General features: G+C 44.6%; 1 protein-coding gene across 1 annotated transcript in view; it reads left to right on the top strand.

Annotated features, from left to right (window-relative positions):
- Positions 1-14828: 14828 nt before the first annotated feature.
- LOC126999990 (G-protein coupled receptor dmsr-1-like) overlaps positions 14829-15794 on the top strand; it is a 144808-nt gene continuing 143842 nt past the window's right edge. Inside the window, exon 1 of the mRNA XM_050863338.1 lies at positions 14829-14950. The gene's annotated coding sequence lies outside the window, so the exon portion shown is untranslated. The remainder of the gene's footprint in view (positions 14951-15794) is intronic.

Below are 15794 nucleotides of genomic sequence, written 5' to 3' on the forward strand. Positions count from 1 at the left end.
TGGCCCTTTGACCTCCCTTCTGCCTTCTTGACCTCTCTTCTGGCAGCTTGAGTTCTCTTCTGACCTCTTGACCTCTCTTCTGACCTCTTGACCTCTCTTCTGACCTCTTGACCTTTCTTCTGGCCCCTTGACCTTTCTCCTGACCTCTTGACCTCTCTTCTTACCTCTTGACCTCTCTTTTTGGCCCCTTGACCTTTCTTCTAGCCTCTTGACCTCTCTTCTGACCTCTTCATCTCTCTTCTGGACCCTTGATTTGTCTTCTGACCTCTTGACCTCTCTTCTGGCCCCTTGACCTTTCTTCTGACCTCTTGACCTCTCTTTTAGCCTCTTGATCTCTCTTCTGACCTTGATCTCTCCTCTAGCTTTTCATTATGTTTTCTTGTTGTCGGGTCTTAGCCGTCTCAGCCGGCGTTTTTGTTTCTGTTTTTTTTTTTTTCCTTGAGCTCTCTTCCTTGCTGTAAACCCACCCACCCACACCCACACACACACACACACACACACACACACACACACACACACACACACTTTCACTAACACACGGGGATTACTAATTAGACTAACACCTTCCTTGCCACAGGTGAAACAGAGGAAGAGTGAGGATGCTAAGTGTGTTGAGAAAGTGAGCGGAAGAGGAGACAGGATGCTAACGAAGCTAAAGGAGAGAAGAGCAGCTGAACTTAATGAAATGGAGATGCAATCATTCAGACCGGCAGTGTGACAGGCAGGTGGGCAGGTGCGTGAAATAGCGTGATAGGAGGAGATTGCTCGGCTGACTGATGCTCGAGATTGAGGCGTTAACGTGAGGGGTGACTGGCTCAAGATACTGACTTGATGGTAAGAGGAGAGAAGGCTGGTTAGCGTCCGTGATGAGGTGTTAAAGAGAGAGGCTGACAGGATGCTGGAGGAAGCGCTTTGGTGAGGGAGGAAGGAAGACGCGTGGGAGCAGATATCAAGAGCTCCGAGGTAAAGACGATGAGGTATTTTAGAGAGAGAGAGAGAGAGAGAGAGAGAGAGAGAGAGAGAGAGAGAGAGAGAGAGAGAGAGAGAGAGAGAGAGAGAGAGAGAGAGAGAGAGAGAGAGAGAGAGAGAGAGAGAGAGAGAGAGAGAGAGAGAGAGAAAATGAGAGCAGCCGGACTGGAGGGAAAGCTTCTGTGCCTGATGAAAAATTACTTAGAGGAACGCCACATTTAAGTGGTCCTAAATGGGCACAAGTCCTCCCCACAACGGATCCACGCCGGCGTGCCACAAGGCAGCGTCATCGGGCCACTACTATGGAACATGTACATAAATGACCTCTTCCATCTTGTTCTTAGTGCCAAAGCGTTCGCCGATGACATCACTTTGACTCACAAAATAGAGCCAGGAGGAGAGGCCCAGGCAGCACGCCAACTAAGAGCCACACTCCGGCGAATTGCAGATTGGGGGAGTAAGTGGCAAGTTAAGTTTGCCCCAGCAAAAACTCAGCTGCTGGTAGTGGTCAGGACACCTGTGGATCTCCAGCTTGAATTCGAGGGACTCAAGCTGACGCCACGTAAGGAAGTGGAGGTGCTGGACCTCCCATATGACTCCAGGCTGACCTTCCGCACGCACATCCAGCAGCTGGCAAGGGCAGCCTCACGGAAGCTGACGTCCCTACGCAGAATCTCCTGGCTGATGGACAGTTGAGGGCGCGAGGTCTTATACAAGGCACAAATCCGATCCTCCCTTGAGTATTCGTGCCTAACGTGGGGGGGAGCTGCCAGTACCCATCTCGCGCTCCTCGACAAGATCCAAGAGAGGGCGTGGAGGATCATCACGGATCGACAACCGGAGCACCTACCGACCCTGCAGACCCTCCAACACCGGCGAGACATGGCCGGCCTCACCACTCTGTACAAAATACAGCAGGAGGGAGTGGAGCACCTGAGGACGCTGCGCCAGCCGGAGCGGGAGGTGACAGCCAACACCCGGTCAGCGGAGGCGGCTCCCACGGCTCTGGTGGTACAGCGATGCCGGACGACTCACTACCAGAGGCAGTTTATAAACGCTTACGTTCAGATATGGAACCGTCTCCTTGCGTCCGGTCAGCTGCCTCAGCAGTTCACACACCGGCAACAATATAGACTGTTTGTGAACCAGTGGCTGAACAATTTGTGAACAGGTTAGGCTTTCAGATAGGGGATACCAACTATGTTCCCTTTAGCCTTGAAACTTGTGCCGCCATATAATGTAATGTTATAGGTACTAGGCCCTGATGTAACCAAGTGTCTGTGTAAATAAAATAAAAAGAGAGAGAGAGAGAGAGAGAGAGAGAGAGAGAGAGAGAGAGAGAGAGAGAGAGAGAGAGAGAGAGAGAGAGAGAGAGAGAGAGAGAGAGAGAGAGAGAGACTTGGAATTAAGGGAAGACGCGTGTGTAATCAGACATCAAAAGCGCCCAGATTAAGTAGATGAAAGATGAAAGTGATAGATAGACAGATAGATAGATAGGGAGAGAGAGAGACCAGGAATTACACGAAGATGCATGTCCTCAGGTAAAGATGATAAGATACTAGAGACGATAACAGAAACCAGAAGTCAGCAATAGATAAGGAACATTTAATAGGAGAGAGAGACGAGGGATAGTGAGAAGATAAGAAATAGGTACAGGCTTGATTGACTTGTATTTGAGGGAGAAGATGTGTTATTATTAAGCAGGGAGGAAACGGGTGTAAGTAGTAAGTAAAGAAGGAGGTGTAATTAGGGAGAAGGTGAAAAGGAATGTTGTAAGGCAGGGAGAGTAGTTGTTTAAAGAAAGAGGAGAGGGTGGAAATATAGATTAGTCTGACCTGTAATTGGGATAGAGAATGACGTGTTAGGGGAAGGAGAAAGATGGCTCATAGAAAAGACAGGAAGTGAGATATTTAAAAAGCTAGATTTAGACCATTCAGAACTGCAAGAAGTGGAAGAAGGGTGTGTATTAGAGGAAGGAGAAAGAAGGGCGAAAGAAAAGACAAGAAAAGGAGGTGTTAAAGAAAGCACATTATAGGGTAGGAGAAGATGCATAAGTAAGAAAGACAGAAAAAAAAAGGGACGAGGTATGAACTGCAAGCGACAATAAGAATCGCGTAAATTAGGGGAAGGAGAAAAAGGGTTGATAGGAAAGACAGGAAATTTGAGGTGATAAATAATAAGAAACATAATATTGAAGAAGAAAGAAGCGAAGTAGGTAAAAAAGAAAAGTGATATATTGTAAAAAAACGCGGCGAGGTATAAGCTAGTCTATCCTGCAAGTGAAAGGGCAAAGGGTGTGCATTAAAAGAAGGAGAAAGATGGATGACAGTTAAAGACAGCAAAAGGAATATGTTACGAAAATGGCAGGACGTATCAACTAGTCTAAAGGGGCTATTACATTGGACACATTTTCCGTGGATCTTCAGTCAAACCACGATTTCCGCTGGCGTGGTTCTCATTTGTTTCTTGTTATTGCTGCTGATGATGATGGTGAGTAATACTGTCGTCCTTCGGTGAAATCTACCATAGCTTTGGAAGATCATGGACACGTCAGAAAACCACGAAAATATGAGAACCACGCCAGCGGAAATCGTGGTTTGACTGAAGATCCACGAAAAATTTGCCCAGTGTAATAGCCCCTTAACCTGCAACTGAGAGGGCGAACGAAGGGTGTGTGTTAGGGGAAGGGAACGGAAAGGGAAGGATGACGGGGGTTTTGTGGCTAAGACAGGAAGGGATGCAAAATGGGGGCAGACAGTTGGGTTTTTTTGCGGGGCGGGCAGCGGACAGGGGAGGTGGAGTGGCGGGGAAGGCAGGGCGAGGGGAGTCGAAGGGGAGGAAGGGTTAGAATGTGTGCTGAAAAAGTTTTGCCACCTTTTGTGTCCTTTTAGTGATTTTTCCTTGTGTGTGCGTGTGCGTGTGTGTGTTTATGACAGCCCTTAAAGGATCGTTTGGAAGGGTTTCTCTCTCTCTCTCTCTCTCTCTCTCTCTCTCTCTCTCTCTCTCTCTCTCTCTCTATCTATCTATCTATCTATCTATCTATCTATCTCTATCTATCTATATATCTATCTATCTATCGACCTATCTATCTATCTATTTCTATATCTAGGTCGGAAAAAAGTGTGTATGTGTGTTTGTGTGTGTGTGTGTGTGTGAGAGAGAGAGAGAGAGAGAGAGAGAGAGAGAGAGAGAGAGAGAGAGAGAGAGAGAGAGAGAGAGAGAGAGAGAGAGAGAGAGAGAGAGAGAGAGAGAGAGAGAGAGAGAGAGAGAGTCTTTAAATATGTTTGTTTGCTTGAAGATGGAGGAGGAGGAGGAAACATGCAAGCGTCGAAAAAATGAAGGGCTGGCAACAGAAAGCCTCTCAACCTATGACGGGACATCCTGCTCCGGTGATGTGTTTGTCAGGCACTTCTGCAACCCGTGGAGCAGAATAAAGCACCGTCTGTTGGCTCGTTCGCTTTGTTGATGTCGCATGCAAGTGGGTTGATCGTTTCCGCAAGAGGAGGAGGAGGAGGATACATGGAAACATGGACTAGCAGGCAGCAGAAAGCCTGTTTGCTCTTTACTAGGCTGCCTGCGTTCAGTGATTTAATCAATCCGTTTGCCATAGGAGTGGCTTGCAGGGAAGGATTGAAGCACTTGTGTATCTACTCTTGGGAACGTTCAGTTCACTCCCGATGCAGCAAAGTGGCGATCAATGCGTTTCTTGAAGGAGTTGATGGTCTCTGCGCTAACCACTTCTGCAGGAAGGCTGTTCCAGTGGCGAACAACTATATTCGAGAAATAACTCCTGCCGATGTCGGTATGGCATCGCTTTGCTTGAATTGTTTTTCCGTTGTTTCTTGTTCTCAGGCTGGTTTGTAGCGTGAAGAGTTTGGAGTGATCAACGTTGCTGAGCTTGTTCAGGTACTTAAGGAGGAGGAGGAGGAGGAGGAGGAGGAGGAGGAGAATGAAGAAAAGAAAGGAGAAAATGAAGGAGAAAAAGAAAATGAAACAGAAAATGTAAAAGAAAATGAAAAGAAAAGAAATTGAAAGAGAAAATATAGAAGAAATTGAGAAATAAAATGAAAAAAAGAGAAAAGAAAAGAATAGGAGATGGAAAAAAAATGACGAAGGAGAAAACAAAGATTGAGAGTAAAAAAAGTGAGAAGAGGGATAGAAACTTTGGCTTCGCATGAAATAAAAGATATCTTAAAAACGAATCAATATATACTCTCTCTCTCTCTCTCTCTCTCTCTCTCTCTCTCTCTCTCTCTCTCTCTCTCTCTCTCTCTCTCTCTCTCGTTCAGGTATCGGCCCCTCTTTCGCGTAATTACATGTCACTTTGATGTGTAGCTACAGATCCCGATTCGAAGGCCACGCTCTGAGGGCCGATCCGGGTAGGTTATCACCACAAAGGAGATGACATGCCCTGGCCGCTGGGAATATCCTGTGGTGGTGGCGAGGATGGGAGGTTAGGGGGTTGGGAGGTTGTGTGGGTGTGGGTGTTGGTTCGTGTGTGTGGGGGGTTGTATATAGGGGTTGTGAAGTGAGTGTGGTGGATGAAGAAGACGACGACGAAGAGGAAGAACAAGAACGAGAATGAAAAGAAGACGAACTGCATGGAAGAAGGAACTAGAGGAAGAAGAATAAGAAAAAATAGAACAAGAAGAAAAAGAACAAAAGAAAGAATAAATAGAAGAACAACAAGAAAAACAAGAACAGGAACAAGGAACCAAAGAGAAAGGAGAAGAAGAATAAAACAAAGCGTAGGAGAGAGAGAGAGAGAGAGAGAGAGAGAGAGAGAGAGAGAGAGAGAGAGAGAGAGAGAGAGAGAGAGAGAGAGAGAGAGAGAGAGAGAGAGAGAGAGAGAGAGAGAGAGATGTTAAGAAGCGAAAGCACAAATATTTAGAACAAAGGCTATAAATATCAAAGAAGGGAGAGTGGGTTGAAAACTTTAATTAGCATATGAAAGGATGAGGCAGAGCAAGGCAACGTTAAGGAGGAAATATGAAAGAAAGTCGGTTCACTCGCCCACACGATCGACAGTTTACATAATTCAGTTTCGCGCGTGCCAGGAATGTAGAAAGGAAACGGCAAATACCACACATACCTCTTTCGTCTACGTGTACAAGAACTAATGATATGTGTATGGGAGATGAATGGGGAAGGCCGTAGAGTTAAAGGGAGAAGGGGTTTGTGTATATGTGAAGAATTTAGAGGTGATGATTAAGTGTGGATAAGACGAGATGAGTTTGGGAGAGGGAATGCGAGGCGGACAGGTGTGAAATGAAGGTGTGAGTAGGTGATAATGGGTCGAGATGATCGGTGCAGAAAGGTAACAACGAACTAGATGAGTAGAATTAAATGAGACGAAATAAGTATATGAGAGAGGAAATGTTAGACTCACAGGTGTAAGAGGAGAAGTATGAAATGAAACGAATGATGGAGATAAAAGATATAGGAGAGTGTGACTGTGAGATGGAGTGAAGGAGAAGAAGAACAAAAACAAGAAGAATAAAAACAAAGAACAAGAACAAGACGGACTAACAACACCAGCTACAAATACAATATCAACAAAAAAAAAATACAATAAGAACAATAGAGGTAACAGTTTCGAGAGAGAGAGAGAGAGAGAGAGAGAGAGAGAGAGAGAGAGAGAGAGAGAGTCCACCTCATACTGTTATAAATCCCCCCGGCACTCACACTATTCTTGAGGCGGACACGGAGGAGAGATGGAGAGGGATGGAGGGGGGTCGGAGGAGGGAGAAGAAGAAAGAGAGGGTGGTAGAATGGGGAAATGACAAGGAGAGGTGGTGAGCGAAAGAGGAAAAAGAATGAAGACAAAAGGCGATCTCGATGAAAATGGAGTATGAGAAAGAAGAAAGGAGGGAGAAGAAAGAGGAAGAAGAAGACGGGGAAGTTTGTTTTATAATATCGGATCTTTATATATCTCATTTAAGCGTCTTTTTTCCTACGTAAAAACATTGAGTCGCCTGAGTCATTCTTCATGAGGCTGTATGGCTGTTGAATGAAAGAAAGGGGGCGTTTTGCAGCAGGAAATTTGTAAGATGATTTTTGCTGTCGGGAAAGGAGAGGGAGGTGGAGGTAGTGACTCTTGAGAGGCAGAGAGATAGACAGATGGGGAGAGAGTTAATAAAGATATAATGATGAGCAGATGTAAGAGTTTGCTAACCGTCCCTGAGTGTACACATGCAAAGAAAACTCGTATGAACACGAGTGAAGGAAAAAAAAGAAACAAACAGCATGTACATAAGAACATAAGAACATAAGAACGCAGGAGTCTACAAGAGGCCGGTAGGCCTATACGAGGCAGCTCCTTTGACCCTAAGCTCTCGTGTATCTAACCCCACCTAATATCGCTGTCCATGAATTTATCTAGTCTATTTTTGAATATGACAATTGTATTGGCACTCAACACATGACTGCTAAGCCTATTCCACTCATCCACCACCCTGTTAGTAAACCAATTTTTGCCCATGTCCCTGTTGAATCTGAATTTATCCAGTTTAAACCCATTACTTCGTGTCCTACCCGGCTCTCTTACCAACAAAACCTTATGAATGTCTCCCTTATTAAAGCCCTTCATCCATTTATAAACCTCGATCATGTCTCCACGCACCCTTCGCCTTTCTAGAGAATGCAAGTTTAACTGTTTGAGTCTTTCCTCGTATGGCAAGTTTCTCAACCCCTGAATCATCTTAGTCATCCTCCTCTGCACCGATTCTAACATTTTGATATCCATTCTATAGTAAGGTGACCAGAACTGAACTGCATAGTCAAGATGAGGTCTAACTAATGCTAAATATAGTTTGAGGAAGACTTCGGGGCTTCTGTTGCTTACGCTCCTTGAAATAAATCCCAGTACCCTATTAGCTCGATTTCTAGCTTGAATGCATTGTGCCCTTGGACGGAGATCAGAGCTCACTAAGACCCCTAAATCCCTCTCGCACCCAGACCTGCTTATGAGAGTGTCATTTAAACAATAGTTATGTGAGGGGTTGTTCCTACCTACACTCAGAATACTGCACTTCCCTACATTGAACTCCATCTGCCATTTATCCGCCCAGTCATACAATCTGTTGAGTTCACCTTGGAGAATACTAGCGTCCTGATCTGACTCAATTACTCTACCGATCTTGGTATCATCTGCAAATTTACTAACATCACTACTAATTCCTGTATCTAAGTCATTGATATAAACAAAAGTGGACCTAATACCGAACCTTGTGGGACTCCACTCGTAACACATCCCCAGTCAGATCTTTTACCATTGATTTTCACTCTTTGCTTCCTATTGCTAAGCCACGCCTTGACCCAGTTCAAAACTTTACCCTCTACTCCGTGAGCCTGTAATTTAAGCAACAGTCGTTGGTGAGGAACTTTGTCAAGCGCTTTACTTAAATCAAGATAGATTACATCATAATTTTTATCTCTGTCAACCGCCTCAAATACTTTATTGTAGAAGGACAAGAGATTGGTGAGGCATGACCTACCTTTTGTGAACCCATGCTGCGAGTCGTGAATTAAGCTATGTTTCTCTAAATGCTCCCGAATGTTCCTGGCTATTATGGACTCCAGCATCTTGCCTATAACCGATGTTAAGCTAATTGGGCGATAGTTTGAAGCAACTGATCTGTCTCCCTTTTTAAAAATCGGCGTCACATAAGCTACTTTCCATAGGCTCGGCACATAGCCAGTATTTACCGACATCTTAAAGATGTCGGTTAGTGGGTCACTGAGTACATCACCTAATTCCTTTAATACCCTAGGAAATATCCCGTCAGGACCTGGCGACTTGTTCTTCTTAAGCTTATCTATCTCATCCTGAACTACTTGCCTGGTAATGATTATATCCCTCAATTTATAGCCATCCCCGCCGTCGTACACCTGAACTCTTTCCGGTATAGTCTTTCGATCCTCCTGTGTGAATACTGAAAGGAAGTAGTCGTTCAATACTCTAGAGAAAGGTCTAGTAATGTTTTGTGGATAATAGTTGTGGTAATATGTAAAGAAGAAGATATAGAGAAATAACAAGTAACCTGATAATGCTGCTTCATAACTGAACAAGAAATAATAACATGTAAAGGCATTGCTTCCCTTCTTAGCCTGTCCTCTCAGCCATTTCATTATTTGTCTTTCTTTGTCACGTCTCACCATTTCATTCTCATTGTCCATCCGTTTAGTGTCTGTTCCTGCAAGCTTTTCTACCATTTCTTTTGTTTCTATCTTATCAGTAGTAACAGGCCGGGTCAGCACCACGTGTGGTGTTTCTGTATCATGGCGCGGTGTAACAGTAGCAGACTTGGTCAAGGCAAGATTTAGATTTTTCAGATTTTTATTGAGTTAAGGGGGGGGGGGGTATTTACAGAGGAGGGGAGGGGTACATACATATGGCTTAACCTAACCTAAGCTAAACAAATCATATGCATGAGAGGAAGAGAAAAGGGGGTGAAGTAAACAGAGCGAAGGTAGGAGAAAGAGGGGTGCCGGGCGGACGGCTTGCTGTTTTGTAGCATGGGTTAAGGGGAAGGTAAGAGGACGAAAAAATGGACATGATAGGTATAGCGAGCATGACACACAAAATGGAGGATATAGCGGAAACATTCATGTACATTCACATGTAAAAGTTGAGGAATTTGACAGCAAAGCGAGAAAAGAAGGTTAAATGAGGAGGAATGTTATGTGGAGAATTGGGAATATAAATCAAGCAAGGACATCTACAATACATACATAGATGCCGAAACAAGAAGATACACAACAATACAACGCATATACAAAAATAAAAACATACAAACACATTTACAGATATACATTCAATGATAATGCAAACATGTACAAAGTCATATAATAAAATAGCAGATACAGATACAAAAGTACAGACACAGGTACGTATGCAAAACATACACAGTTACAGTATAATGCATACGCAAAACAATAAAAAGATACAAATACAGGTACAGATGTACAATAATAGTGCAAGACAATCAGTGCCGTGTTGTTCCGTCCCGCCGCAGCCCACGCCCAGGCTCACCCTGAAGTGCTTGCCGTCCGCCCTGAAGGTGAGGCAGTGCCTTCTGAAGTCTAGCACCGCATTGAGCTGCTTCAGTATCGCCGTGCCGATCACGAAGTCATACCTTTGTACTGCCGCCACCCTGAGCGAGTCGACAGCCAGACCGTTGCCTCTCACCAGGTCCAATGTGACCCGCCGCGGGGCCTTGGCCTTGCCGTGCTCCGCCCCGCGCGCCATAATTTCCGCGCGGGCGTGGGAGGTCACGTAGAACTCTATGGCACCCGTGTCCACCAAAACCTTCATCGGCCGCGCCTCGCCCGGCAGCCCCCGCACCCAGAAGCTTGGACTCCGCTTCTTTGCCTGCCTTGCTAATCGCTTCCGCCATTTGCTTGCTAGACACTTGGGGCGGGTGATGTAGAGGCGGCTGCCGCCCTCGCCGAAGATCTGCACCGCCCCGCCGCGCCACAGCACTGGCACGCCCAGCACCACCTTCTTGGGGTTGTGGTAGTACTGCTCGAGGCTCCGGGGCAACACCGTGAGTGGGGTGCGGACCTCCACTCGTCCCCCGAGAGTGATCGCCACCTCGACCAGCGAGATCACCTCCACCTCCTGTCGGCCGAGCCATAGGTTGAGGCGCTTGGTCTTGGTGCACTCGTGGCCAGTGATCAGGCCGAGCTCTTCGGCCAGCGAAAAGTGGATGAAGCTGGCGCTGGCGCCGGAGTCCAGCAGGACGGGGAAGCGGCAGCCGTTTAGGCTACCGGACACCATGTTACGGCGCCCCACCTTCAGGCACACGTATTGGGACAGGCGCCGCCGCTTGACGCGCGTGGCCGAGGGCTCTAGCACCAGCCGCAACCTCCTACCCTTGCCCGAGGTCCGTCGCCTCTTGCAGGCGGCCTTCGTGTTCGTGTCGTAGTCGTCGGACGCCTTCCTCTTCTTCGCGGCGGACGGCTCGCCGGTGTGGGTGGAGGGGGTTCGCTGCTTCTTGCTGCCTGCGTCCCTCATGACGCTGTCGCACGAGCTGCTGCTGGTGTCGGGATGCTTCCGCTTTGGGAACGATGTGCTGAAGATGTGCTCTGTAGCCATCGTTCCGTGTGTCTGATACACTGTTAAGGGCGTCAAGTAATATATACCCTTCGTTTTGGGGGAGCTTGGAGGTAGCGGGCACTTGGATCTAGCTGCTGTCGAGGCACCACCTCCAGGCTTCCCTTCACCAGGCGAAGCTCCGGCCAGGCCACGTGTAGGGCTGACCAGGGACCTATTGTGACTATAAAGTTCAGTCTCAGCAGACTGATTGGCTGACTGTAGAATCAAGATGTATTTTAAATTAGACAAAAATAAGAAAATGGTATTACGATGAGTTGAACCGTGAAGATGTTTTGTTTCTTGATCATGTTCAACAATTAAAATAATATATTAAAAAAAATTTTAATTGAATCGAGTGTGATCAGAATGCAGATAAAACTCTACGTATTGAAAACACAGAGTTATTTATAGCAACATGTCACTCGCCGTAACCATAACGCCGCGTGATTATGTTAAAAAAAATGAGTGTCGCGCGTGCCGTGATGGTTGCGGCGAGTGACATGTTGCTATAAATAACCCTCTGTTTTCAATATGTGGAGCTTTATCTGCATTCTGATCACACTATCGTGTTCACGAGAGATTTTCCTACGTAAAGTAATAATATATTTCTGCAGTCAGTGAACAACTGTTGAAAATAGTGAGCTTAATTAAAACATTTTTTAACATCTTCACAGTTCAACTCATCGTAATACCATTTTCTTTTTTGTCTTGTCGAGTTTTTACAACACATCTTGATTCTACAGTCACTGCTGAGTCTGATGGTGTCAACCAAAACTGGCTATCTCGCATATGAGGTGAGCTATGGCATATAATATAGAAACATGTCTCACTAGAGCATGCAAGATGTGGTCCAATATGAGTACTGTTAGCGGGAGAGCGGTGAAGCCAATCAGCTGCAACCTTTCCAACCTGCCTAGGCGCCAGGAATCTAGCTTAAGTGAACAGACTAATTTTTTTTTATAGTGACACACACACACACACACACACACACACACACACACACACACACACACACACACCTCTGACCTGCAAACAAATAACACGCTTGGCTAATAACGTTGAAGATGATGAAGTGACAGCTGTTTCATCTCCTCCTTCTTCTCCTTCTTCTCTTCCTCCACCTCTTCCTTCTTTTCCACGATCAGTCAGAAGCAGAAGTGTGACTAGCCAAGAGAGAGAGAGAGAGAGAGAGAGAGAGAGAGAGAGAGAGAGAGAGAGAGAGAGAGAGAGAGAGAGAGAGTCGAAAAAATCGGTCACAGCTCACAACACTCCCATTAGCGTGCAGCGAAATCATTTGAGCCGCGTCGGAAGCGAGCGAGCGAAAGAGGAAAAAGAATGAAGACAAAAGGCAATCACGAAGAAAATGGAGGATGAAAAAGAAGAAAAGAGGTAAGAGGAAGAAGAGGACGGGGAAGCTTGTTTTATAATATCGGATCTGTATATATCTCATTTAAGGGTCTATTTTAATGTATCAAGGTACCTTCTTGTAGGAAACTGCCAGTTCATAAAAATATGGTATTCATCGTAAAAACTGTTCCCTCATTTGTTTACTTCTTGGAATGAACAAAGAAAAGAAAAAAACTGGAAGGAAATAATTATACCATCAAGTGCAACATCAGCATTACTAGCTCCAACAATAACAACAACAAGAGAACGTTTCCAGAGATGAAGAGAAAACGTTAATCACTAAACGAACGGCCACCTCTTTGGATTCGTTTTAGGAGCAGCGAGTAGCGGGCTTTTTTTATTATTGCTTCCTTTTCTGTGTGTCCTTGAGCTGTCTCCTTCGTTGTAAAAAAAAAAAAAATATCATCCTTTTTTCATACCTGCAACTGGTGATTAGTGATATCGTATTTGAGCTATTTATTTCCCCCTCCTCCTCCTCCTCTTCTTATACTTCCGCCCTCTCCTCCTCCTTCTCTATGTCCACCTCCTCTCCTAAGTGCCTTCTCTGTTTTCCTCCTGCTCCTCCTCCTACTACTTAAATTAATAACAAAAAGTAAAATAATTCATAACAGAATACAAAACTACAACCAGTTAGTACAGACCACGACCAAGTAAGACGTCTCAAAAACAAATACATTAAGCATAAAAACAATTACATTAGAAATAATAATCAATTAACTATAAACAATAACAGTTAACACAAATCAGAATATCCCCGCCTACGTGACCAAGCTAGCAGGGAAGTGGAAAGATAAGTCTGTGACAACGCATCGGCAACACTCGGGCGAACGAGCGGTGAGTTGATGTTTCGGAGCCTGGGACGACGCCTCACTCACTGCCTCGCCTCACCTCACCGCGCGCCCGACCAATGAGAGCTTCCGTACCGTACGTGAGGGAGTTAATAGAATATTCAACCATTTCTGAAAGACAGCTATTTTTCAGATAATATCTACATATCACACTTCCACCATGTTTTAGTATTAGTATTACTTAACACCTAGGGTTTATACACTACCTGTTTTATATGGGCAGCCAGTCAAAACGTGATTGAAGTTTATATATACATTACCAAAACTTAATTAATATTATTCCGATGTTCAATCATACTTTTAGAAAGTTGTTACCTTCTCAAAATTGGTATCAATGGAAGAACAACAAAGTTCAATATTGGTTTTTGAGCTAATGGAATTGAAATATTAGTGGCTGTACGGGCACGTCAATATTAAACTATATTCACATTATTCATCGGCATTCTTCTCACTAACAAATTATTCAAGTTGCTAGGAAATGATATTTGTTACTTATTGAAGACTCCATTAAAATAAAATTTGATTTTTTGAGGATTTTTTTTTTTTATTTTTTTTTGAATGCTTTTTTTAATAAATAATGTATAGGGTGATTCAGCCCTATTTTCTGAAACTGTTTATACATATTATACATTGTTTTTCAAAGTTTTTGTTTCCTTGATACCTATAAAACTGCAAAGTAAATAAAAATAAATAGAGAAGAGTAATAGAGAAGGGCCTGTACCTAATAGACCTTTTTACCCCCTGGTTATGCCCAAATTTGAAAACCAAAAAAAAAAAGAATTGAAGTTGTTGTTCTACAGGTCGTTCTTCCATTGATAACAAATTTGAATAAATAAAAATAAATTCTTAAGAACAGCTATTGAACATCGGAAATTGCACGAAACATGGTTTTGTGTATAGGTAGGTAACTTCGTTTCACGTTTTTGACTGTCAAGGTCAAGGGTGCCCATAACCTAGGTCCCTAGGTAAAAATATTGTAGATTAACATGGTATAGGTCCCGAACTGTAGTTATTTCGAACCCAAAAAAGTCGTCTTTTCAGAAATGGCCGATCGACTATAAGGCCAATAGGAGAGAGGTGTAGGGCAGTCCGGTAGGATACGCGACTCTCTTGTCCTTAGAAACGATCATGCCGGCTCTTCTTATTATTTGATTCTGGGGACTGCTGGCAACACCGGAGAGAGAGAGAGAAAGAGAGAGAGAGAGAGAGAGAGAGAGAGAGAGAGAGAGAGAGAGAGAGACTAAGTTAATGGATGCCTTTTTTTGCTTTTTCGATTCGTTTCTTCGTTTTTATTTACGTCCTTTAACCTTTATAACTTCTCTAACGCCAGCAGTAATAGAGTTGACAGGGAGCTTTAAGCCTATATATCGCCTTCCATGCAGATCACTGATATAACACCGCTTTATATGGGAGATAAGACAGAGTGAAAAGAAATATCCGACATCCATTCAGCTCTGGGCACATCTCTCGACTCGTCCTTTCGTTGATCCGTCTTGGCGGTGTGCGGGTGAAGGTCAAACACGGCGCGAGTATCACTGTAGTCTTGTGCTGTGTGACGCTACCTTGAAGACCCGAGGGTGTTGGAAGGCAGGGTCGACGCGGAGAGTGAGCATGGGAGTTCCTCAAGGTTGGTTCTCTGGGCCTGGTGGTCTATTTATTGAGAAGTGTAATTGATTGTATATTCATGATCGGTATATGGTTGTTTCCGCTTTCTTACGTTTCTCCTTGTGTTCTTCCTCCTGTGTCTCCTCCTCCTTCACATGCTACCTAATCTACATCTTTCTCACTGATTTCTCTTGCATTCTTCCTCTTCTCCTCACTTTGTTTTCTAATTCTTCCTCCTCCTCTACTAGACCCCCTTCTTCTCCTCCTCCTTATCATTATCATCATCTTCCTCTTCCTCTTTCTCCTCCTTCTCTTCCTACTATTTCTACCACTCGCATGACCACCACCAGTACCATCACTACTACTACTACTGCTACTACTACTGCTACTTCCATCACAAATCAACCCCCATCACCAGCGCCACCCTTATTGGCTCCACCACTATGGCATCCAGCTGGTCCCTGAGCTCGGTAAATATTCTCTGACAGCTATTCCATCATGCCCTGCTGGTGTGTGTGTGTGTGTGTGTGTGTGTGTGTCGTAAATCTGAAGTGAATTGCTCCAGGCAATTTGAATCCGTCAACAACTCTCTCTCTCTCTCTCTCTCTCTCTCTCTCTCTCTCTCTCTCTCTCTCTCTCTCTCTCTCTCTCTCTCTCTCTCTCTCTCTCTCTCTCTCTCTCTCTCTCTCTCTCTCTCTCTCTCTCTCTCTCTCTCTCATTTCACATAAGCTCCATTCCATTTTCTTTCGTTTTATTATATACTTTTTTATCACGCATTTTTCTTCCTTCCATTCTCTCTTTTTTTTTCCTTACATTTGGCCCTCTCCCTCCCCTCCACCCCTTCCCTTACCTTCCCCCCCTCCACC

This window comes from Eriocheir sinensis, chromosome 17, assembly GCF_024679095.1.
Source record: "Eriocheir sinensis breed Jianghai 21 chromosome 17, ASM2467909v1, whole genome shotgun sequence".
Lineage (NCBI taxonomy): Eukaryota > Metazoa > Arthropoda > Malacostraca > Decapoda > Varunidae > Eriocheir > Eriocheir sinensis.